At 43.8% G+C, this 17,830-nt stretch overlaps 1 protein-coding gene across 23 annotated transcripts in view; it reads right to left on the bottom strand.

Moving 5' to 3' along the window:
- Positions 1 to 17,830, bottom strand: part of TACC2 (transforming acidic coiled-coil containing protein 2) — a 227,924-nt gene that overhangs the window by 163,909 nt on the left and 46,185 nt on the right. The window lies entirely within an intron of this gene.

The following is a 17,830-nucleotide window of genomic DNA, read 5'->3' as shown; positions in this document are numbered from 1 at the left end:
TGAAAAAATATCCACACAGAGCTTCCGGACCAGACCCGGGTCGCACGCAGAGCTCCTGGTACAAAGTGAGACCAAGCCCCGCTGGGCTCCAGGCTCCCGCCACCTCTGGCTGCCTCGTACTTGCTGGCCTCGCCTCTCCTGGACCAGGGCAGCAAACTCTTCTCCTACCCACTCCGGCCCCTGCACTCTGTTCTCCAGGCTGCAGCCAGAACTACGGCGTAGACATGAAAGCCTGATCCTGTCACCCTCGTGGGAAGACCCTCCGGTGATGACTTCAGTTTGCAGCCATCTGTGCCCCCAGCCTGCCCTTCCCGCAGCATCCCACACAGAGCTCCCCATCCCTGCATCTTCCTGGAGCTGGCGCGCTCCTGCTTCTCCCTGAGAATCTCAGACCCAATCTCCACTTCTCAACGCAGCCTCCATGGCCTGGCCTCTGGGATCAGATCTCCTTCGACAGCCCCGCAGAGTGACGGCACTAGTCATGGCTGCCATCAAGAAGGATGACCCTTTCTCCCTCTGAAGTATGACGGAGACTGGGTCTTGCCTTTTTTAAGTATGATGTCTCTGGTGCTTGGCATATAGCAAACGTTGAATATATGAATGTGGCAGTGGACGGATGGGTGTGTGCATGAATGGATGGATGGATGGATAGGTTGTTTTTCAGTCGCTCAGTCACGTCTAACTCTTTCCGACCCCATGGACTCAGCACTCCAGGCTTCCCTGTCCTTCACTATCTCCCTGAACTTGCTCAAACTCATGTCCATCGAGTTGGTGATGCCATCCAACCATCTCATCCTCTGTTGTCCCCTTCTCCTCCTGCCTTCAATCTTTCCCAGCATCAGGGTCTTTCCCAATGAGTCAGCTCTTCGCATCAGGTGGCCAAAGTATTGGAGTTTCAACTTCAGCATCAGTCCTTCCAATGAATATTCAGGACAGATTTCCTTTAGGATTGACTGGTTTGATCTCCTTGCAGTCCAAGGCACTCTCAAGAGTCTTGACTTCAATACCACAGTTCAAAAGCATCAATTCTTCAGCACTGAGCCTTTTTTATTGTCCAGCTCTCACATCCGTACATGACTACTGGAAAAACCATAGCTTTGACTATACAGGCCTTTGTCAGCAAAGTAATGTCTCTGCTTTTTAATATGTCATCTAGGTTTGTTGTAGCTTTCCTTCCAAGGAGCAAGTGCCTTTTAATTTTGTGGCTGCAGTCACTGTCTGCAGTGATTTTGGAGCCCAAGAAAATAAAATCTGCCACTGTTTCCACTTTCTTCCACATCAGTGAGACCGGATGCCATGATATTTGTTTTTTGAATGTTGAGCTTTAAACCAGTTTAGCTCACATATCTAGAAAAAGACTAAAATCATTAACAGAGACATCTTCTCATGACTAGCAGCAAGCTTCTACCAAGATGTGTGCTTGACTGCATGTACCCCCTTCACTGAAATCATATATAACACTGACTCTCCCCCCACCTCATTGGAGCAGTTCCTCAGAGTTCTCTGAACTGCTGTCTCCCAGCTATAGGCCCTCATTTGCCCCCAATAAAACTTAACTCACAACTCTCACATTGTGCCTTTTTTTTTTTCAGTTGACAATGGGATGAATAGATAAGTGAAAAAAAAAATTTTTTTTAACTGACACCATAACTGCTCACTTAGGTTGACTCCTGAACTGTGGGTATGGATCACCATCCCAGAGACTTCAGAGAAGAAATTTACCTTCTGAGTGATCTGTGCAAAGAACTCTCAAGTTAATAAGGCAATGACAGCCGCCATGCTTTAACAACCATAAATAACATAGTATTTCATAGAGAAAGGCACCTCTTCAGCAACTTCTTTGTGATCCTAGCAAATTAGGTCCGATCCACATTCACGGTCCTAACTTATCCAAACAACACTCCCTACATGGATGCCAGGGAGCCTGCTGACCTTGGCAGCCCGATCAGACTCAATTGTATATTTTAAATGCAGTTTTAACTCTTTTCTGTGCTCATTCTGTGTTAGAAAAAAGAGAGACCACAATGCTTGGGCAATTCAAGCAATAGATGAAAGGAAAATATTGGTAGGGTCTAAAACGTTATCGGGGAGAAACGGGTATGTGTGAGGGTGGATAAAATACCAAAGCATTCTTAATATTTACCCTACACTTTGCCACGTGAACTTTTATATGACTTTAAGGTCAACATGTTGGCACACTCATGAGACTCCATTATCCAATGTGAAGAACTGACTCATTTGAAAAGACCCTGATGCTGGGAAAGACTGAAGGCAAGAGGAGAAGGGGACGGCAGAGGATGAGATGGTTGGATGGCATCACCGACTCGATGAACACGAGTATGAGTAAATTCTGGGAGTTGGTGATAGACAGGGAGGGCTGGCGTGCTGCAGTCCATGGGGTCACAGAGAGTCGGACAAAACTGAGCAACTGAACTGAACTGAAAGGTCGATGTGTTGGCACACTCATGAACTCCATTATCCAGCATAGTGGAGGTGGGTACAGGCAACTGAATTCCAAAGAAAGTTAAAAAACTGTCTTGTCATCGATTTTTCTCAGCACCCCCAAATGCGGGGCTGACCCAGTTGTGTGGTCCCCAGCTTCAGTGCTGGGCTTGAAGTGTGACCCACAAGCCTTCCCTGCAGCTGGAATGAATTCTGTGTCTCTTCCTTCTGTCTGTCACTGTACTGCAAATGTATGTAGATATTAGCACAATAAAACAGAAATTCACTTAAATACATTTATGGCATAATAATTATTTCTGGTCATTTGAATGCTTCTTAACAATCAAACATCAAAAATAAAACTACAATCCCATCAGAGGAGATATCTGGGGCTTTATTTGTTTTTAATCTAATAAGATATTTATTGGGTAAAATTAGTAAGATGTGATCACAAAGTGAAATTTCCATAACTGTTTTTCACAGTTAGTCAGTCAATGTCTTTAATGCTGTATACAGGTAGTTTTTTGTGCATATTTATATATAAATATATATGGCTTCCCTGATGGCTCAGATGATGAATCTGACTGCAACGTGGGAGACCTGGATTTGAACCCTGGGTTGGGAATATCCCCTGGAGGAGCGCATAGCAACCCTCTCCAGTATTCTTGCCTGGAGACTCCCATAGACAGAAGAGCCTGGCAGGCTACAGTCCATGGGGTCACAGAGTTGGATATGACTGAGTGACTAGGCAGAGCACAGCACATCTACTCCTTTTCAGATTCTTTTCCATTATAGGTTATTACAAGATATTGACTAGAGTTCCTTGTGCTACATAGAAGGCTCTTGTGATTTACTTACTTTATATATGGTAGTGTGTATATGTTAATCTCAAATTCCCAATTTACCTCCACCACCCCACCCAGCCTCCACTATGCTCTTTGGTAACCACAGTTTTGCTTTCTTACAGATATTTATTTTTATGCACAATAAAAAAAGATTTTTAAAACTCTAATAAGCACAAATCAAGAAAGTGGGCAGAATATTTAACTGAGAACATGAACTCCTTAAATCCTACTAGTCATCCTTGGAAAAATGCAAATGACAGTTTTGTCCATATGATTAGATTATGGGGTATTTATTTTGATACCACAAAGGTATTTTGAATAAGAAATAGTGGTAAACATATTTTTGTTATATTCCTTCTTGATAAGGCTTCTAACGTATTTTAGAAAAATTTTCCTCCCTTAGCCAGCAAAGTACAACATCAGGGAACATAATGCAGTTTTCTCTTGATGACTGAAAAATCCTTCAGGGAATTTGGGCCACCCTCTGAAAAAGAAGATATTACCAATGTTGCCTGTGTGCTACTGAGTTCAAAAATGTGACTAAGGATTTCTTGTTAGAACAATCCCCAGCCACAAGCCATTTTGCTGAGATCTGTCTCTCTGTAATCCCATTGGTCTACACGGCAGGGGGGCAGGGCGGGGGTGCCGAGTCAACATTAGTGGGGGCCAAGCTAGTTCAATGTCAAAGACATAAAGACCATACTAGGCTCCTTCCCGGCTCTAACACAGCAGCAGTGATGCATTTTGGAAGATTAATTGCTGTCAAAGTTGGCATTTGAGGCTGTAAAAAAGACACAAGAGACAGCAAGTGTCTGCGATACAAGCTGCTCTTGAAGAGAAAAAAGAAACAACTCTTGCTCCTGGCATCCTCTCTCTTATTATTTTTTTTTCTAGAAGGACTCCCCACTGCTCCCAAAATAAATGCCAGGTGTTTTTTTTTGCTGCATTTCCATTTAAAGAAAGAAATTTGATATAGTAGATTTTCCAAAGTTTTCAGGGAGCCAGGGTTGGAGAATGTCACATAAAGAATTATTAACTAACGGGGGTTTGGGCTGATAGGAGATTGGCTGCTTTTGGAGTCATGGGAGATGGAGGGCAGGGATCCCTGGAGATGGGAAGGAGCAGAGTAAGTCCTGCTATTGCCTCAGCTTATGGCCTGCAGAGTGTCCCAGGGCAGGGGACCCCAGCTTGAGCCAGTTAGCCTCCCTGACTTAAGGAGATGAAGCTGGATGTCAGCAGTGACCAAGGCATCTAGAGTTCCCAAGACAAATTACCAAGACACAAAAGCTGCACAAAAAGAGAACTCCAGAGATACACTAAATACTGATTGGCGTGTATATGTATGGAAACCACGTGAGACTAGGTACCGACCACCTGCAAGGTTTATAAGAGAGAATCCTAAAAGCTCATACAGGGCTGGGAATAGTTCCCATTCCTACCAACCAGGGTGGAAAACTTCATAATTGATGGGACATCTGTTAGAGTACTAAGAAGGGTCTTGCCTCAGTAGTGGAGAAAATTAACACTGCTCTAGTGCCTCCTAACAAAGCTTAAAAGCAAAACCCCAAAAGATTAAGCTGTTCCAAATAACTGCATCCCAGAGCAGAGTTCAAGAATATTTATAGGAATTCAAAAATATCCAGAATCTGGAAGCATAAAGTCCACAGTGTCTGGCATTCAAAGAAACAGGAAAATAGACCCATGTTGAAAACTCAGTTCATCAAAGCCAACCCAGAAATTGTGCAAATAACAGAATTAGTATACAAAGACTTTTTAAAGTAGTATAACTGTAGTACCTATGTTCAGGATGCTAGAGAAAAGTACATGTGTTATGAATTGGACATTGAGTGTTATTGGATGCTAGAGTGTTAAGTACAGACATGGACAATAGTAATATAAAAAAGACCTAAATCAAACTTCTAGAGATGAAAAAATACAGTTCCTGAAATGAAAAACACACTGGGATGGATTAAAAACAGATTAGTCATTACAGAGAAAATTAGTGAACTTGAAGACATAGCAATAGAAATTCTCCCAAAATGAAACACAAAGAGAAAAAGACTTGAAAAAAAGAAGAAGAACAGATTCAGATTATCAGTGAACTGTAGGACAACTTCAAGCAGCTGGAGGTATGTGTAGTTGGAGTCCCAGGGTGGCAAGGAGATTAAAAAAAAAAAAAAAACTTGAAGAAATAATGACTGCAAAATTTCCAAATATGGTGCAAACTATAAACCCACAAATCTAACTATTAATAATTTCAAGCATAAAAAATAAGAAGACACTTATACCAAGGCATATCATAACCAAATTGCTTAAAACCAGTGAAAAACTAAAATATGATAAAGTCAGTCAGTGTGGGAAAAAAAAAGACAGAAGAACTTAAGGATGACATCAGATTTTGGTTGGAAACAATGCAAGCTACAATACAATGGAGTAAAAACAAACTGTCTACTTGTAACTCTTTGCCCAGTGAAAATAAATTTCTAAAACATAGATGAAATAAAGATTTTTTTCAGACATACAAAAGCTAAAAGAATTCAACACCAGCAGATCAGTATCTCAAGAAATATTGAAGGCAGTCCCTTAAATCGAAAGAAAATAATACCAGATGGACATCAGTATTTATGTAAAAGAATAAAGAGCACCAGAAATGCTAACTATGCAGGTAAATGTAAAGTCAATTTTCCTTATTATTTAAGTAGCTTTTAAAAGATAACTGACTATGTAAAGCAAAAATAACATATATTGTAGGATTTGTAACACAATAGTAGGAGTAAAATGTCTATCAACAATAACAACAGCACAAAGGCCAAAAGAGGAGAAACCAAGTATACTTTTGCAAGATGCTTCTAATACATGTGAAAGATGAAATACCACTTAATAGTAGATTGTGATACATTAAAGACACATATTATAGATCCTGAAGCAACCACTTAAGGTAACACAAACTGTAGCTAACAAATCTAAAGGGAAGTAAAGGAGAATCGTAAAAATAATAAAAATTTTTAAAAGGCCAAAAAGGAGGGAAAATGAACCAAACAAGAGATGGACAGAGAAAACAATAGGACTGTAGATTTAAACCAACCATATTAATAGTCATGTTAAATGTAAATGTTATAAGCACTCCAATCAAAAGTTGGAGATACTCAGAGTGTATTGAAAAAGCAAGATCCAACTTATATGCGGGCTACAGAAAAGGCACTGCAAACTGTGCTTAACAAGCACAAATCTGTTAATAGTCAGAAAATGAAGGGGGGAAAGATAAAGCATGAAAACACCAGTCAATAGAAAGCTGTTGTCTCTATATTACATCAAAGTCAATTTTACGGCAAAAACATTACCAAGTGGGAAAAAAATTAAATGAAAAAGAGGTCAATTCATTAAGAGGATGTAACCATTCTGAAAGTTTATCTACCTAATAACCGAGCTTCAAAGCACATAACACAAAAACTGATAAAAGGAGAAATGAACAAATCCACAATTAAAAGGCAATAGTTCCATACACTTTTCTCAATAATCGATAGAAGAGATAGACAATCAGCACAGATACAGAAGACTGGAACAACTACCACAACCAACTTGACTCTCTGACATTTATTACACACTAGTCCATAGTGGCAGAATTAATTTTTTTCAAGTGTTAAGTGAAACATTTATAAGACAGATGATATTCTACACATTAAAAAAATCTCAATAAATTTTAAAAGATTTAAATTATTCAAAGTATATTATCTGGTTACAATGGTATTCTATTAGAAATCAACAACAGAAAGGTAACTGGAAAATCCCCAACTATTTGGAAATTAAATAATACACTTCTAAATAGCCTATGAGTCAAAGAAGAAATGAAACTGGTACATTAGAGAGTATTTGAACAAAATGAAAACTCAAATATCAAAGTGAGTCAGATACAGTTAAAGCAGCATTTAGAGTGGCTTTTAAGACACTCAAACACCTACACTAAAAAAGGAAGATTCAAACAAATGACCTGTTTCTACCATAAGAAACTAAGAAACTATAACACGTGTTATACTTAACACCACTGAATGGTACTACTAAACACTACACTGGTTAAGACAGTAAATGGAAGCTTTGCCTTTTTAAACCACAATAAAAGCAATTTTAGAAAATCAGTAAGTAGCAGTATGTAAAAGAAACCAGATACCAAAGTATACATGCTGTTCAATACCATTTGTACGATGCTCAAGAATCGGCAAAACTAGTCACCGGTGGAAGAAGTTCAAACAGTTGTTATTCGAGGACAGAGGTACTGACAGGGAAGTGACATGAGTGAATGTTCTGGGGTGATGGAAACAGATCTGAGTGTGATTACAGCTGCACAGGAGTGCAAATACTCATCAAGCTCAGATTTATATACTTAAACAGTGTGCATTTTATACTGATAAAAAAAAGGTAATAGGGAGAAAAAGAAACTACGGAGACCCAAAATACTGGTGTTGCCAGGGGAGGGAGGAAAGGGAGGAGGGAGTAAGGGGTGAATAAGCGGAACCCAGGAGATGTTTAAGGCGGGGAAACCATCCTGTACGGTATTATAATGGTGAACACACGCAATGTATAATACAAAGAGTGAACCTTAATGGAAAGTACAGATTTTAGTTCATAATTATCAACACTGGTTCATTAACTGTAGCAAATGTACCACACTAATGCAAAATCTTAATAATAAGGGGGAACTGTTGGTGATGGAGAAGGAGATGGCAACCCACTCCAGTATTCTTGCCTGGAGAATCCCGGGGACGGGGGAGCCTGGTGGGCTGCCGTCTATGGGGTCGCACAGAGTCGGACACGACTGAAACGACTTAGCAGCAGTAGCAGTTGGTGATGGACAGGGAGGCCGGCGTGCTGCAATTCATGGGGTCGCAAAGAGTCAGACATGACTGAGCGACTGAACTGAACTGAACTGAACTGTACAGAGAAGGGATGGCTTCAGGGAATTCTCTGTACCATTGTTCTTCGGTAAAATTGCTCTAAAAATAGCTTATTAATTATTCAGATATATTATACATTTATATAACATGTATATTAACGTTTAAATATTTTTATATTTAAATATATAATTTATTATCATATATATTTAATAGTTTATAATTTTTTAAACTGACTCATTGGAAAAGACCCTGATGCTGGGAAAGATTGAAGGCAGGAGGAGAAGGGGATGACAGAGGATAAGGTGGTTGGATGGCATCACCGAGTCAATGGACTGAGTTTGAGCAACTTCCGGGAGTTGGCGATGGACAGGGAGGCCTGGCGTGCTGCAGCCCATGGGGTCTCAAAGAGTCAGACACGACTGAGCGACTGAACTGAATGATATATAAAATGTATATATGTACAGAGCTATCACAATCAATGAAGAACTAGAAATAAACAGAGAACTCTGAGGGAAACACACTAATATTTTAAGAACAGTTGTCTGTAGATGGTGATTTCTCGCCCCCCCCCCCCCCTTTCTAATTTCCTTTGTTTTCCAAGTACTGTTTCAGAATGGAACAGCGCTATTCTCCACTTCTTAAAGGTTCTGGGCTGAAACCAGAAGAACAGACACTCACCTAACTCAGCACGTGACCTTCTTTCCCAGTCAGCGTCAAGTCAGCTCCCTCCTTCCCTCCCTCCCTCCCTCTCTCCTCCCGTGTTTACTTCCTGCCAGAGATAAACAGTGAGTCAGAAGTTGGACCGGCCGCACCCCGCCCTGCCTGACACACCCTGCCTTGGCTGGAGCCTGTTACGGGATTGGGATCCGGAATCCAGGACTTCACAAAGCTTCGTTTAAAGGAACAGAATCCACTGCTTTAGGAAACATGGGTCCCGGTAGTGAAGCGCCGGCCCTCAGCCGCTGCTCATAAAACTGATCAGATCTTTTTTGCTTTTTCTTTTTTTCTGGGTCTGAGAACTGACCTTCTTTAAAACAGACTGAAGTTTGCTTTCTAATTATGGAGACCACAACACAAATCTTTTCAGGCACCTGTAAGAATTCAGCCTCGATTGTGGGCCTGGGCTCTGGGTGGCATCAAACCAAACTGGATTCCAGTCCTCAGCATGCCAGGTTCTACCTGTGTGACCTGGGGGCTAGCTAGTTCCTTAACCCCTCTGAACCTCAGTTTCCTCATATAACCCCTCAGGTCACCTGCATTCATCCACACAGAGTTGCTGGGTAAGGTATGTGTTTATGTCCTGAGTCCACTGACCAGCATGCAGTGGCCTTAGTTCAAAAATAATCGATAAGGAAAACGAATCTGAAAAAGAATATATATGTATAGTAGTTGGTGTTGTTTAGTCGATAAGTCGTGTCCAACTCTTTCTGGCCCCATGTAGCCCATCAGTCTGCTCTGTCCATGGGATTTCCCAGGCAAGAATACTGAAGTGGGTTGCCACTTCCTCCTCCATGGGATCTTTCCAACCCAGGGACTCGACCCTGAGTCCTCATTTCCTGCATTGGCAGGCAGGTTAGGGAAGCCTATATATATATATACTGAATCACTTCACTGTGCAACTGAAACTAACACAACGTTATAAATCAACCATACTTCACCTGGTGGCTCAGATGGTAAAGAATCGGCCTGCAATGCAGGGGACCCCGGTTTGATCCCTGGGTTGGGAAAATCCCCTGGAGAAGGGCATGGCAACCCACTCCAGTATTCTTGCCTGGAGAATTCCATGGACAGAGGAGCCTGGTGGGCTACACTCCACAGGGTCGCAAAGAGTCAGACATGGCTGAGTGACTAACACACTTCAAATTTAAAAATAAAAATGAATTTTAAACAAGTCAGTACGTGGGAATTCCCTGGGTCCACTGGTTAAGAATCTGCCTTATAATGCCCCAGTCCCTGATGGAGGAACTAAGATCCCCTACGCCACAGGGCAACTAAGCCCACGACACAACTAGAGAGACGCCCAGGGCTGCAACTAAGGTCCAATGCAGACAAAATAAATTAATTAATTATATTTTCTAAAATACATAAAATTTTAAAAGTCAGCACAATAAGTCCCCTACAGAGGAACCTCTAAGTTTTTAATTTTCAAGGTCCTAACCGGCAAATCACAGAGTTGGTTCCCCTGGCAGCCAGCCCCCACTTTTAAGTGCTTTCCAAAAGTTGCTTCATTAGCATAACAAAAGACACCTTTATTGCTCTCGCCACTTAGGAAATTCCAAAGGTCTTAGGAGCTCAGTGCCAGGGCTGGGATGGAGACCAAATATATGTTTCTTATTATCAATCACCAGTCTAATCCAAGACCACAGGTATACAGCAGGAAATGAGCCATCTGTGAAGAACAAAAGAGAACACTGCTCTCTTCTCTTAAATGTGGGGGGCAGCCCTAAGTTTCCCCTAGTTTGAGACAGGGTTTGTGATAGTCAGTTCGCTGTCTGGTCAGACTGGTACCTGGTAGCAACAGGGGGTTTCCTCCTGGACACTGGGTCTGTGACTATGGAACTTGGCAGATAGACCTGATCAGGCCAGTTTTTCATATCTCAGCAAATGTCTCCGTTTACTTAACTGCTCAAGCCCATACTTCAAGAATCTTCTTGATTCTTCTCTCCCTCCTAAATCCCATCCTTCAGCAAGTCCTGGCATCTTTAGCTTCAAAATACACAAGATATTTGAAGCTGCATATGTTTCTCCATCTTCACTGTTATCACCCTAGTCCTTGTATCATCAGTGGGTCAATATCACCCACAGAAGGGTAAAACTGGCTCTCAGGAGGCAGAAAAAACCTTAGCTATTACATCTGATGTGCTCAGATACTCGGTCATGTCCGACTCTTTGCAACCCTATGGACTGTAAGCCTGCCAGGCTCCTCTGTCCATGGGATTCTCCCAGGAAGAATACTGGAGTGGGTTGCCATTTCTTCCTCCAAGGGATCTTCCCTACCCAGGGACTGAACCAGAGTGTCCTGTGTCTCTTGCATTGGCAGGCGGATTCTTTACCACTGGCACCACCTGGTTTGTGGCCCTGCAAAGACCCCAGTCCACAGACATGCACAATAGATCTATGGGACTGAACCTTCTCGGGGAAAGGGAAGGCAATGAGGAATGACGTATCTACAGAGGTTCCCGTGGGAGGACAGAGAAAAGAAGATCATGAAAATAAGGATGGGTTTCTCTGTCCTACTTCCAGGCACCCCTGCTCCTTTCAGGGTCCTGCAGTGGCCTCTCCTCAGACCTCCTGGCCTGCAGTCTTGCTCCCTCGTGGTCTCCATACAGCAAACAGAGAGGTCCTGCTGAAATGCATATTGGTTCACGGGTTCTAAATCTACAAGTCTTACCATAGCTGACCTTCAAGGCCCAAGCCTGGCTGACCTGGCCCCTGCCCACCTCCCGCTCCTTCACTAGCCTCCTTCAGTTTCTCTAACAAATTCATTTCCCCCTCAGGTCTTCGCACTGCCTGATCCTCCCCCTAGATCTTCCCTTGCCTGACCCCTTTCTGTCATTCCAAATTTAGTTCAAGTATCATCCCCCACCTTGACCATCTAATCCAATGGTGCTCAAACCTTAGGGTGCATCAGAACAGCCTAATTGCTTCTGGGGAGGGCTCACCCTAGAGCCTGGAGAAGAACCCAAGACTTAGTATCTCTATCAAGTTCCCAGGTGGTGCGGAGCCTGCTGATCTGGGATCCCCACTTTGACAATCACCAGTCTAATCCAAACCAGCCACTCCCTTCTTCCTTACTGTCTATCACAACACCCACTGCTGTCTTTCAGAGCTGTGACACTGCCTGAAAGGGCCCCTCTTCCCTTGGTTTCCTACGTCTATGTCTGACTTCCTCACTACAACCTACTCATCCACTGGAACCAAAGTCCCCAGCCTCCTAGGATGCGTGTGTCCCCAGTGCCTTCCAGAAAAACAGGCCCCAAAGGGATTCCCAATAGACATTTAGTGAAAGAAAAACACAGAGGAGTAAATAAGAGGCGGCAGGAGTTTAATGTATGCTAATTATCCCCGATTTCTGAGCCATACATATAAATATAAATATAAATATAAATATAAATATATATATATATATATATATATATATATGAACTTCAGAGAAGAGCAAACAAGAGTCAGCTATGGTTATTGACCTGAGAGTAACCCCTGGGTCAGTGTGTCTCAAACTTTATCATGAGAGTCACATGGCTTTTTTATTAAACACAGATTTAGGGACCTCACCCCAAACCTACTAGATCAGCCTCTTTAAGGGAGGGGGTTAAGAAACAGGGTATTTTAACTCTCAAGAAGGTGACCCTGGCAGTCGATCACTATTCACAAATGTCCTGGCTGGAAACAATCACCCAGGGTGTTTACTCAAAACACAGATTCCTTGACTCCACATCTAGTGATTCTGGTTCGGAAGGATGAGGATGGGGTCTAACAAACACCTGGGTAAATCCTGTGATCTGAGAAGTCTGGAAAACACCGTCCCTTATGATCTCACTTACTATCTTTCAATCTTTCACCCCAACCCTGATCTGTTTCTAAGCTATTAAATATGGTTTTAGAGTCACACCACACACACACACACACACACACACACACACACAGAAGCAGCAACACAGGAATGAGCCAAGCTATCTGAGAACAACTTGTGTAAATAACTGAAGCCACCAAGAGGATATTAGAGCATTTGAGGCCACAAGGCTCCATCATCACCCCATTAAACTGTCACTCCTCCCCAAGCCAGGGGCCCGCTTACATAACGACCATACCAGCAGGGTTCCCAGAAAGCCTGATGCTCTTTTCTTCAATGTGTCTAAAATTGATCACAGTTTCCCTATAGCAGTTCTCACTTTGGATGTTCTAGTTTCTAATGTTGCATCCTTCTTTTAGGTTCTTGGTCTAGAACCTTAGCATCTTCTTAGACTCTCTCTCCTCTGCCTACATCCAGACCATCTCCAGGTTCTGTGAGTTTGAAACCAAGGAAGACTCTGTGGGGCCTTTCTGGGTACAAACCACTCCCTTGTTCCCTGCCTCTTTTTGACCTTCCCTGAATTCCAAAGAGCAGACTCAAGCAGTTAATGATTAGACCAACTGAGTCACAGGACTGCTGGTTCCTCCTGAAGGGATTAAATAAAAATATCCTGGTGGAGGATGGTGACTGCGTGCTGACCAAAAGCATGTAGACACCAGACTGGTTGGAACTAGAAAGCTGGTGACTGAGATTCCACAATCACCACCCTGTTGTTATTGCCAGTCATGTCCAATTCTTTGCGACCCCATGGACTGCAGCTGGCCAGGCTTCCCTGTCCTTTACTATCTCCTGGAGTTTGCTCAAACTTATGTCCACTGAGTCAATGATGCTATCCAACCATCTCATCCTCTGCTGCCCCCTTCTCCTCCTGCCCTCAGTCTTTCCTAGTATCAGGATCTTTTCCAATGAGTTGGCTCTTCACATCAGGTGGGCAAAGTATTGGAGCTTCAGCTTCAGCATCAGTCCTTCCAGTGAATACTCAGAGTTGATTTCCTTTAGGATTGACTGGTTTAATCTCCTTGCTCTCCAAGAGACTCTCAAGAATCTTCCTCAGTACCAGTTTGAAAGCATCAGTTCTTCGGTGCTCAGCCTTCTGTATGATCCAACTCTCGCATCCGTACATGACTACTGGAAAAACCATAGCTTTGACTACATGGACCTTGGTCGGCAAAGTGATGACTCTGCTTTTTAATACGCTGTCTAGGCTTGTCATAGCCTCACCCTGTTACCTACCATCAACCAGTAAGAAAATTGTTCATGAGGTGATCAACCCTCATCCATTAATATTGCCTTTAAAATCCCTCCTCTGAAAGCCATCAAGCAGTTTAGATCTTTTGAGCATTAGATGCCCATTCTCCTTACTTGGTGGCCTGAAACAAACACTGTACTTTCACTCACCACAGCTGTGTCAGTAGATCAGCTTTGCTGCAAGTGCAGCAGACCCGAGTTAGGTTCAGTAACAGGTTCTACCCTGGGATGGTTTCCCAGCCACCATCCTTCTACTAAAGAGCATCCCCTGGGGCCCTTCCAGCCTCCCAGCTCCAGTGCGTTAATCTGGAACACTTTGCTTGCTCGCAGAAACCCTTGTTTAAATACAAACCAACCAACCACAAAGCACTTCCCCAGCTTCCTGTTACCTGCAGGATAAAATCTCAACCCTTCCCCTGACCTCCAAATTCTCCTCAATCTGGCGTCACTTCTCCAGCCTTGTTTTTAATGAACATCCACCCCCAGGTCTGGGCTCACTTCCTGCTCTGCCTCGGAGAGGTCCAGCTGGAAACTCTGCCCCTACCTGAAACGGCCTCTACAGTCATCCTTTGGTTCAAGTTCCCCAGGACCCCAGCAGCACAGACCAACGGCTCACGCAGATCTCCAGCACAATGCAGTGCTTCTCAAGTGCAATCCCAGGACCAGGAGCACCTTGGAACTTGTCAGAAATGCTCATTCTCAGGCCTGGCCCCAGACCTACTGAATCAGAATCTCTGGAGGATGGGTCTAGCAACCAGGGTATTAAGCAGCCTTGCAGGTGATTCTGATGCCTGCTCACATTTGAGAGCCAAAGAAGAGCAGTTAAGACTGCTGGCTGTTGAGTTTCCACTCTTATTTCAGGGACAAAGCGGTGCCAGAAGTTTACCCAGGAATCTCTTAGGGACCCTCCTTGAGAAAGGTCAGTTATCTCTGAAACATTGCTTGGCGCCTTCCTCTGAGAATGAGCAGGTATGATGGGGAAGCACAGGAAATGGCCACTATCCAAGATCTTTCTTAACCTGCCAAAACTGTAATTTCTGCTGGTGCAAGTGCAACCTGATGGCTTCATTATCTGGGGGAAGACTGTATCATAAGATCCATCACGTTGTGAGTGTTCTGAAGGCAAGGGTTCTTGGGACCCAAAGAGGGGAAGGCTCCAAAAGACTGGACCGTGGAGCTGGAACCAGGCCAGATGCGTTTCCAGGGCAGCTGTGCTCGAGGGTGGACACAGATGAGCAGTAAGAGGGGCAGCCTAGGGTTACGCTCGTCGTGAGTGGGGACCGGGCCTCACACTCAAGAGCCCACGGATTTAGGCAAGGCGGAGCACCTGGGAGGCTCCGCCCAGCCTCTGCACAAGTTTGGCCAATGCAGGGCTAAGTTACAACAGCGACACCCTGTGGCAACTGGAAAGCAAAGCAGCTGAACGGCGGGGACTCCCTACTGGATGAAGATAGAACGTCTTTGCGGACGTATGAATCCGTCTTATGTATTCAGAGGATAGAAGAGCTTCCAGGGGGATACAATGGACTTTCTACCACTAAGGCTTGGATGGCATAGCGCTCCAAGCCTCAGTTTCCTTCTCTGGAGAGTAGAGATGACGGCTTGTGCAGAAGGACAAATCTTTGGCTATATATATATATATATATATATATATACAGCAAGCAGGATCTTAGTTCTCCGGACCAGGAATTGAACCCATGCTCCCTGAAAGGGAAGCACAGAGTCCTAAGCACTGGGAAACCAGGGAGTTCCTTTTCCCCTCTCACTAACCATTGCCAATATTAACGTATGCCTTCCTCCTTATATTCTCTTGCCTCCAGGTCCACAGGGCCACTGCAGCCCTTTCTGTGTTTTCCAAGTAGAAAGCAGAAATAGTTTGAGGTCACTGGCATTTTCTATCTTTTGTAAAAATCTGTATCATGTCCTTTGAAGAAAAAGTGCTGGCTATCCATTGAGGGAAATGCATTCAAGAACGATGAGGAGAGAGCAGGGGAAGGTCACAGGAAGTAGGGAATCGCCCAGCCTCCCTCCCTGCTTCCTGACTGTGTCCTCAGGTTCAAGATAAGATGAGCCCAGAGTGCCAAAGGGAATAACCAGGGCTCCCAGCCTCACCAAAGCTCCCCCTGTGCCAGATGTACTGTGAAAGCAGCCGTCTTAGGGCCCGAGGGACAGCAGGGCCTGAGCCAGTGGGCATCTCAGTGATGATGGGGTGGGAGGAGACAGGCGACCGTCCCAGTAGATCAGGTCAGGAGAGGGGTTCCCAAGGACGACGACAGGGGCTTTCTCGCCAGCCTGGTGGAGTAAGGGCTCAACTGGAAATGAATTCATTTAAAGAAAAAAAAAATTTGTCTTGTATGCGTAGAGCATTTGGCATCGTTTTTGGTGCCCCATCTGCAAAATGAATGTCAAATGCTAGGGTGATCATTATTGTAGATGCCAAGGGTGGCGTGCCCCACTGAAACATCGCACGGGGGAACCTGGGTTCACACTCTCTTCCTGTAAACATCCTGTTTCCTGGCCGCTTCTTGCTAGTTTCTGAGTGAGTTAGTGCAGAGCCCTGTGCGATAGACATGGGCACATTCATGGAGGGGAATCATGTTTTTAATTGCGAACAGAAAGTTGCTTTTTTTGAGCTTGCTCTTAGAAGGCACCTCTTATGTTCAATTTGCATGCCAATTAGAGACAATTCGTCTTCAAGGCAAAGTTAATTGACTAAAGCTGAGGAACAAGAAATGAAAGACCTTTGAGCTGCTGTTCCTCCCCAGTCCAGCTGGGACACAGGCCTCCCCAGGTAATTCCCAAACCTCTCAAGGAACCCCAGAACCACATGAAGACGGAGACAGAAGAGCTGGACGTTGGGTATCAGCCATGAGTGACTTCCCTTGTGCAGGATTCCAGATCATTCGATTCACGATCACTGGGAGCCAATCTAGGCTATCACCCAGTCAATTTAGAGCCAAATAGTAAACCTTTTGTCCTGATTTTTTTTTTAAAGTTCATGAAGGCAGAACAGCCATGGGATTCTGGGAGGCAAAGGAGGCTCCTATTTTGCAAAGAATTAAGATCAAAGGTGCCATTCAAGTTCAAGCCTGTCTCAGCAAAAAAAGAAACCTCTGCCCCATATGATCATCATTTCCCTAAAGAAATCCAATGTTTATGCAAGATGTTCAAAGCGCCTTCTCCTCAAACCACATAATCAGTTGTTCTTCAGTTGCTAAGTCATGTCCCACTCTGTTGCGACCCAGTGGACTGCGTAACCAAAGCCACCCAGAAAATAACACCAGCAGGCATGGAAATTCCTGCCACCAGGGGCCGCTCTTACTCACCCAGGACCTTCCATAGTTCAAAGCCAAAGCAAAACATGTTGCTAAATTCTTCAAGTGAAAAGTGATTGCACACGGGGATGATCCAGAGAGATGATATGGGGTGAGAGGTGGGAGGGGGGTTCAGGATTGGGAACTCATGTACACCCGTGGCTGATTCATGTCAATGTATGGCAAAACCAATACAGTATTGTAAAGCAAAATAAAGTAAAAATAATAATTAAAAAAAAGTGATTGCAAAGCTTTTGAAATCCAGAGTCAATGACAGGGACTTGGTGGTGGGTGTGACGGGATGGTGATGGACGGGGGACAGTGTGTATCACTCAGTTTTGCATTTTTGGTCCTTGTTCATTTGTTCCTTTAAGGTCTATAACTACAGCCTCCCAGAAGCTGGGCTTCAATTTGTTAAGCAAGGTTTTTCTAACCAGACCATATGTTGAACTCACAATTATTCATTGCTTCCAGTGTCCTGACCTGTGTCTGTTCTGGGGACAGAATGTTCATGTATGC

Source organism: Oryx dammah, unplaced genomic scaffold, assembly GCF_014754425.2.
Source record: "Oryx dammah isolate SB20612 unplaced genomic scaffold, SCBI_Odam_1.1 HiC_scaffold_14, whole genome shotgun sequence".
NCBI classification, from domain to species: Eukaryota; Metazoa; Chordata; class Mammalia; order Artiodactyla; family Bovidae; genus Oryx; species Oryx dammah.
Note: the sequence above shows the minus strand (reverse complement) of the source record. Positions and strands in the feature narration are given on the sequence as shown.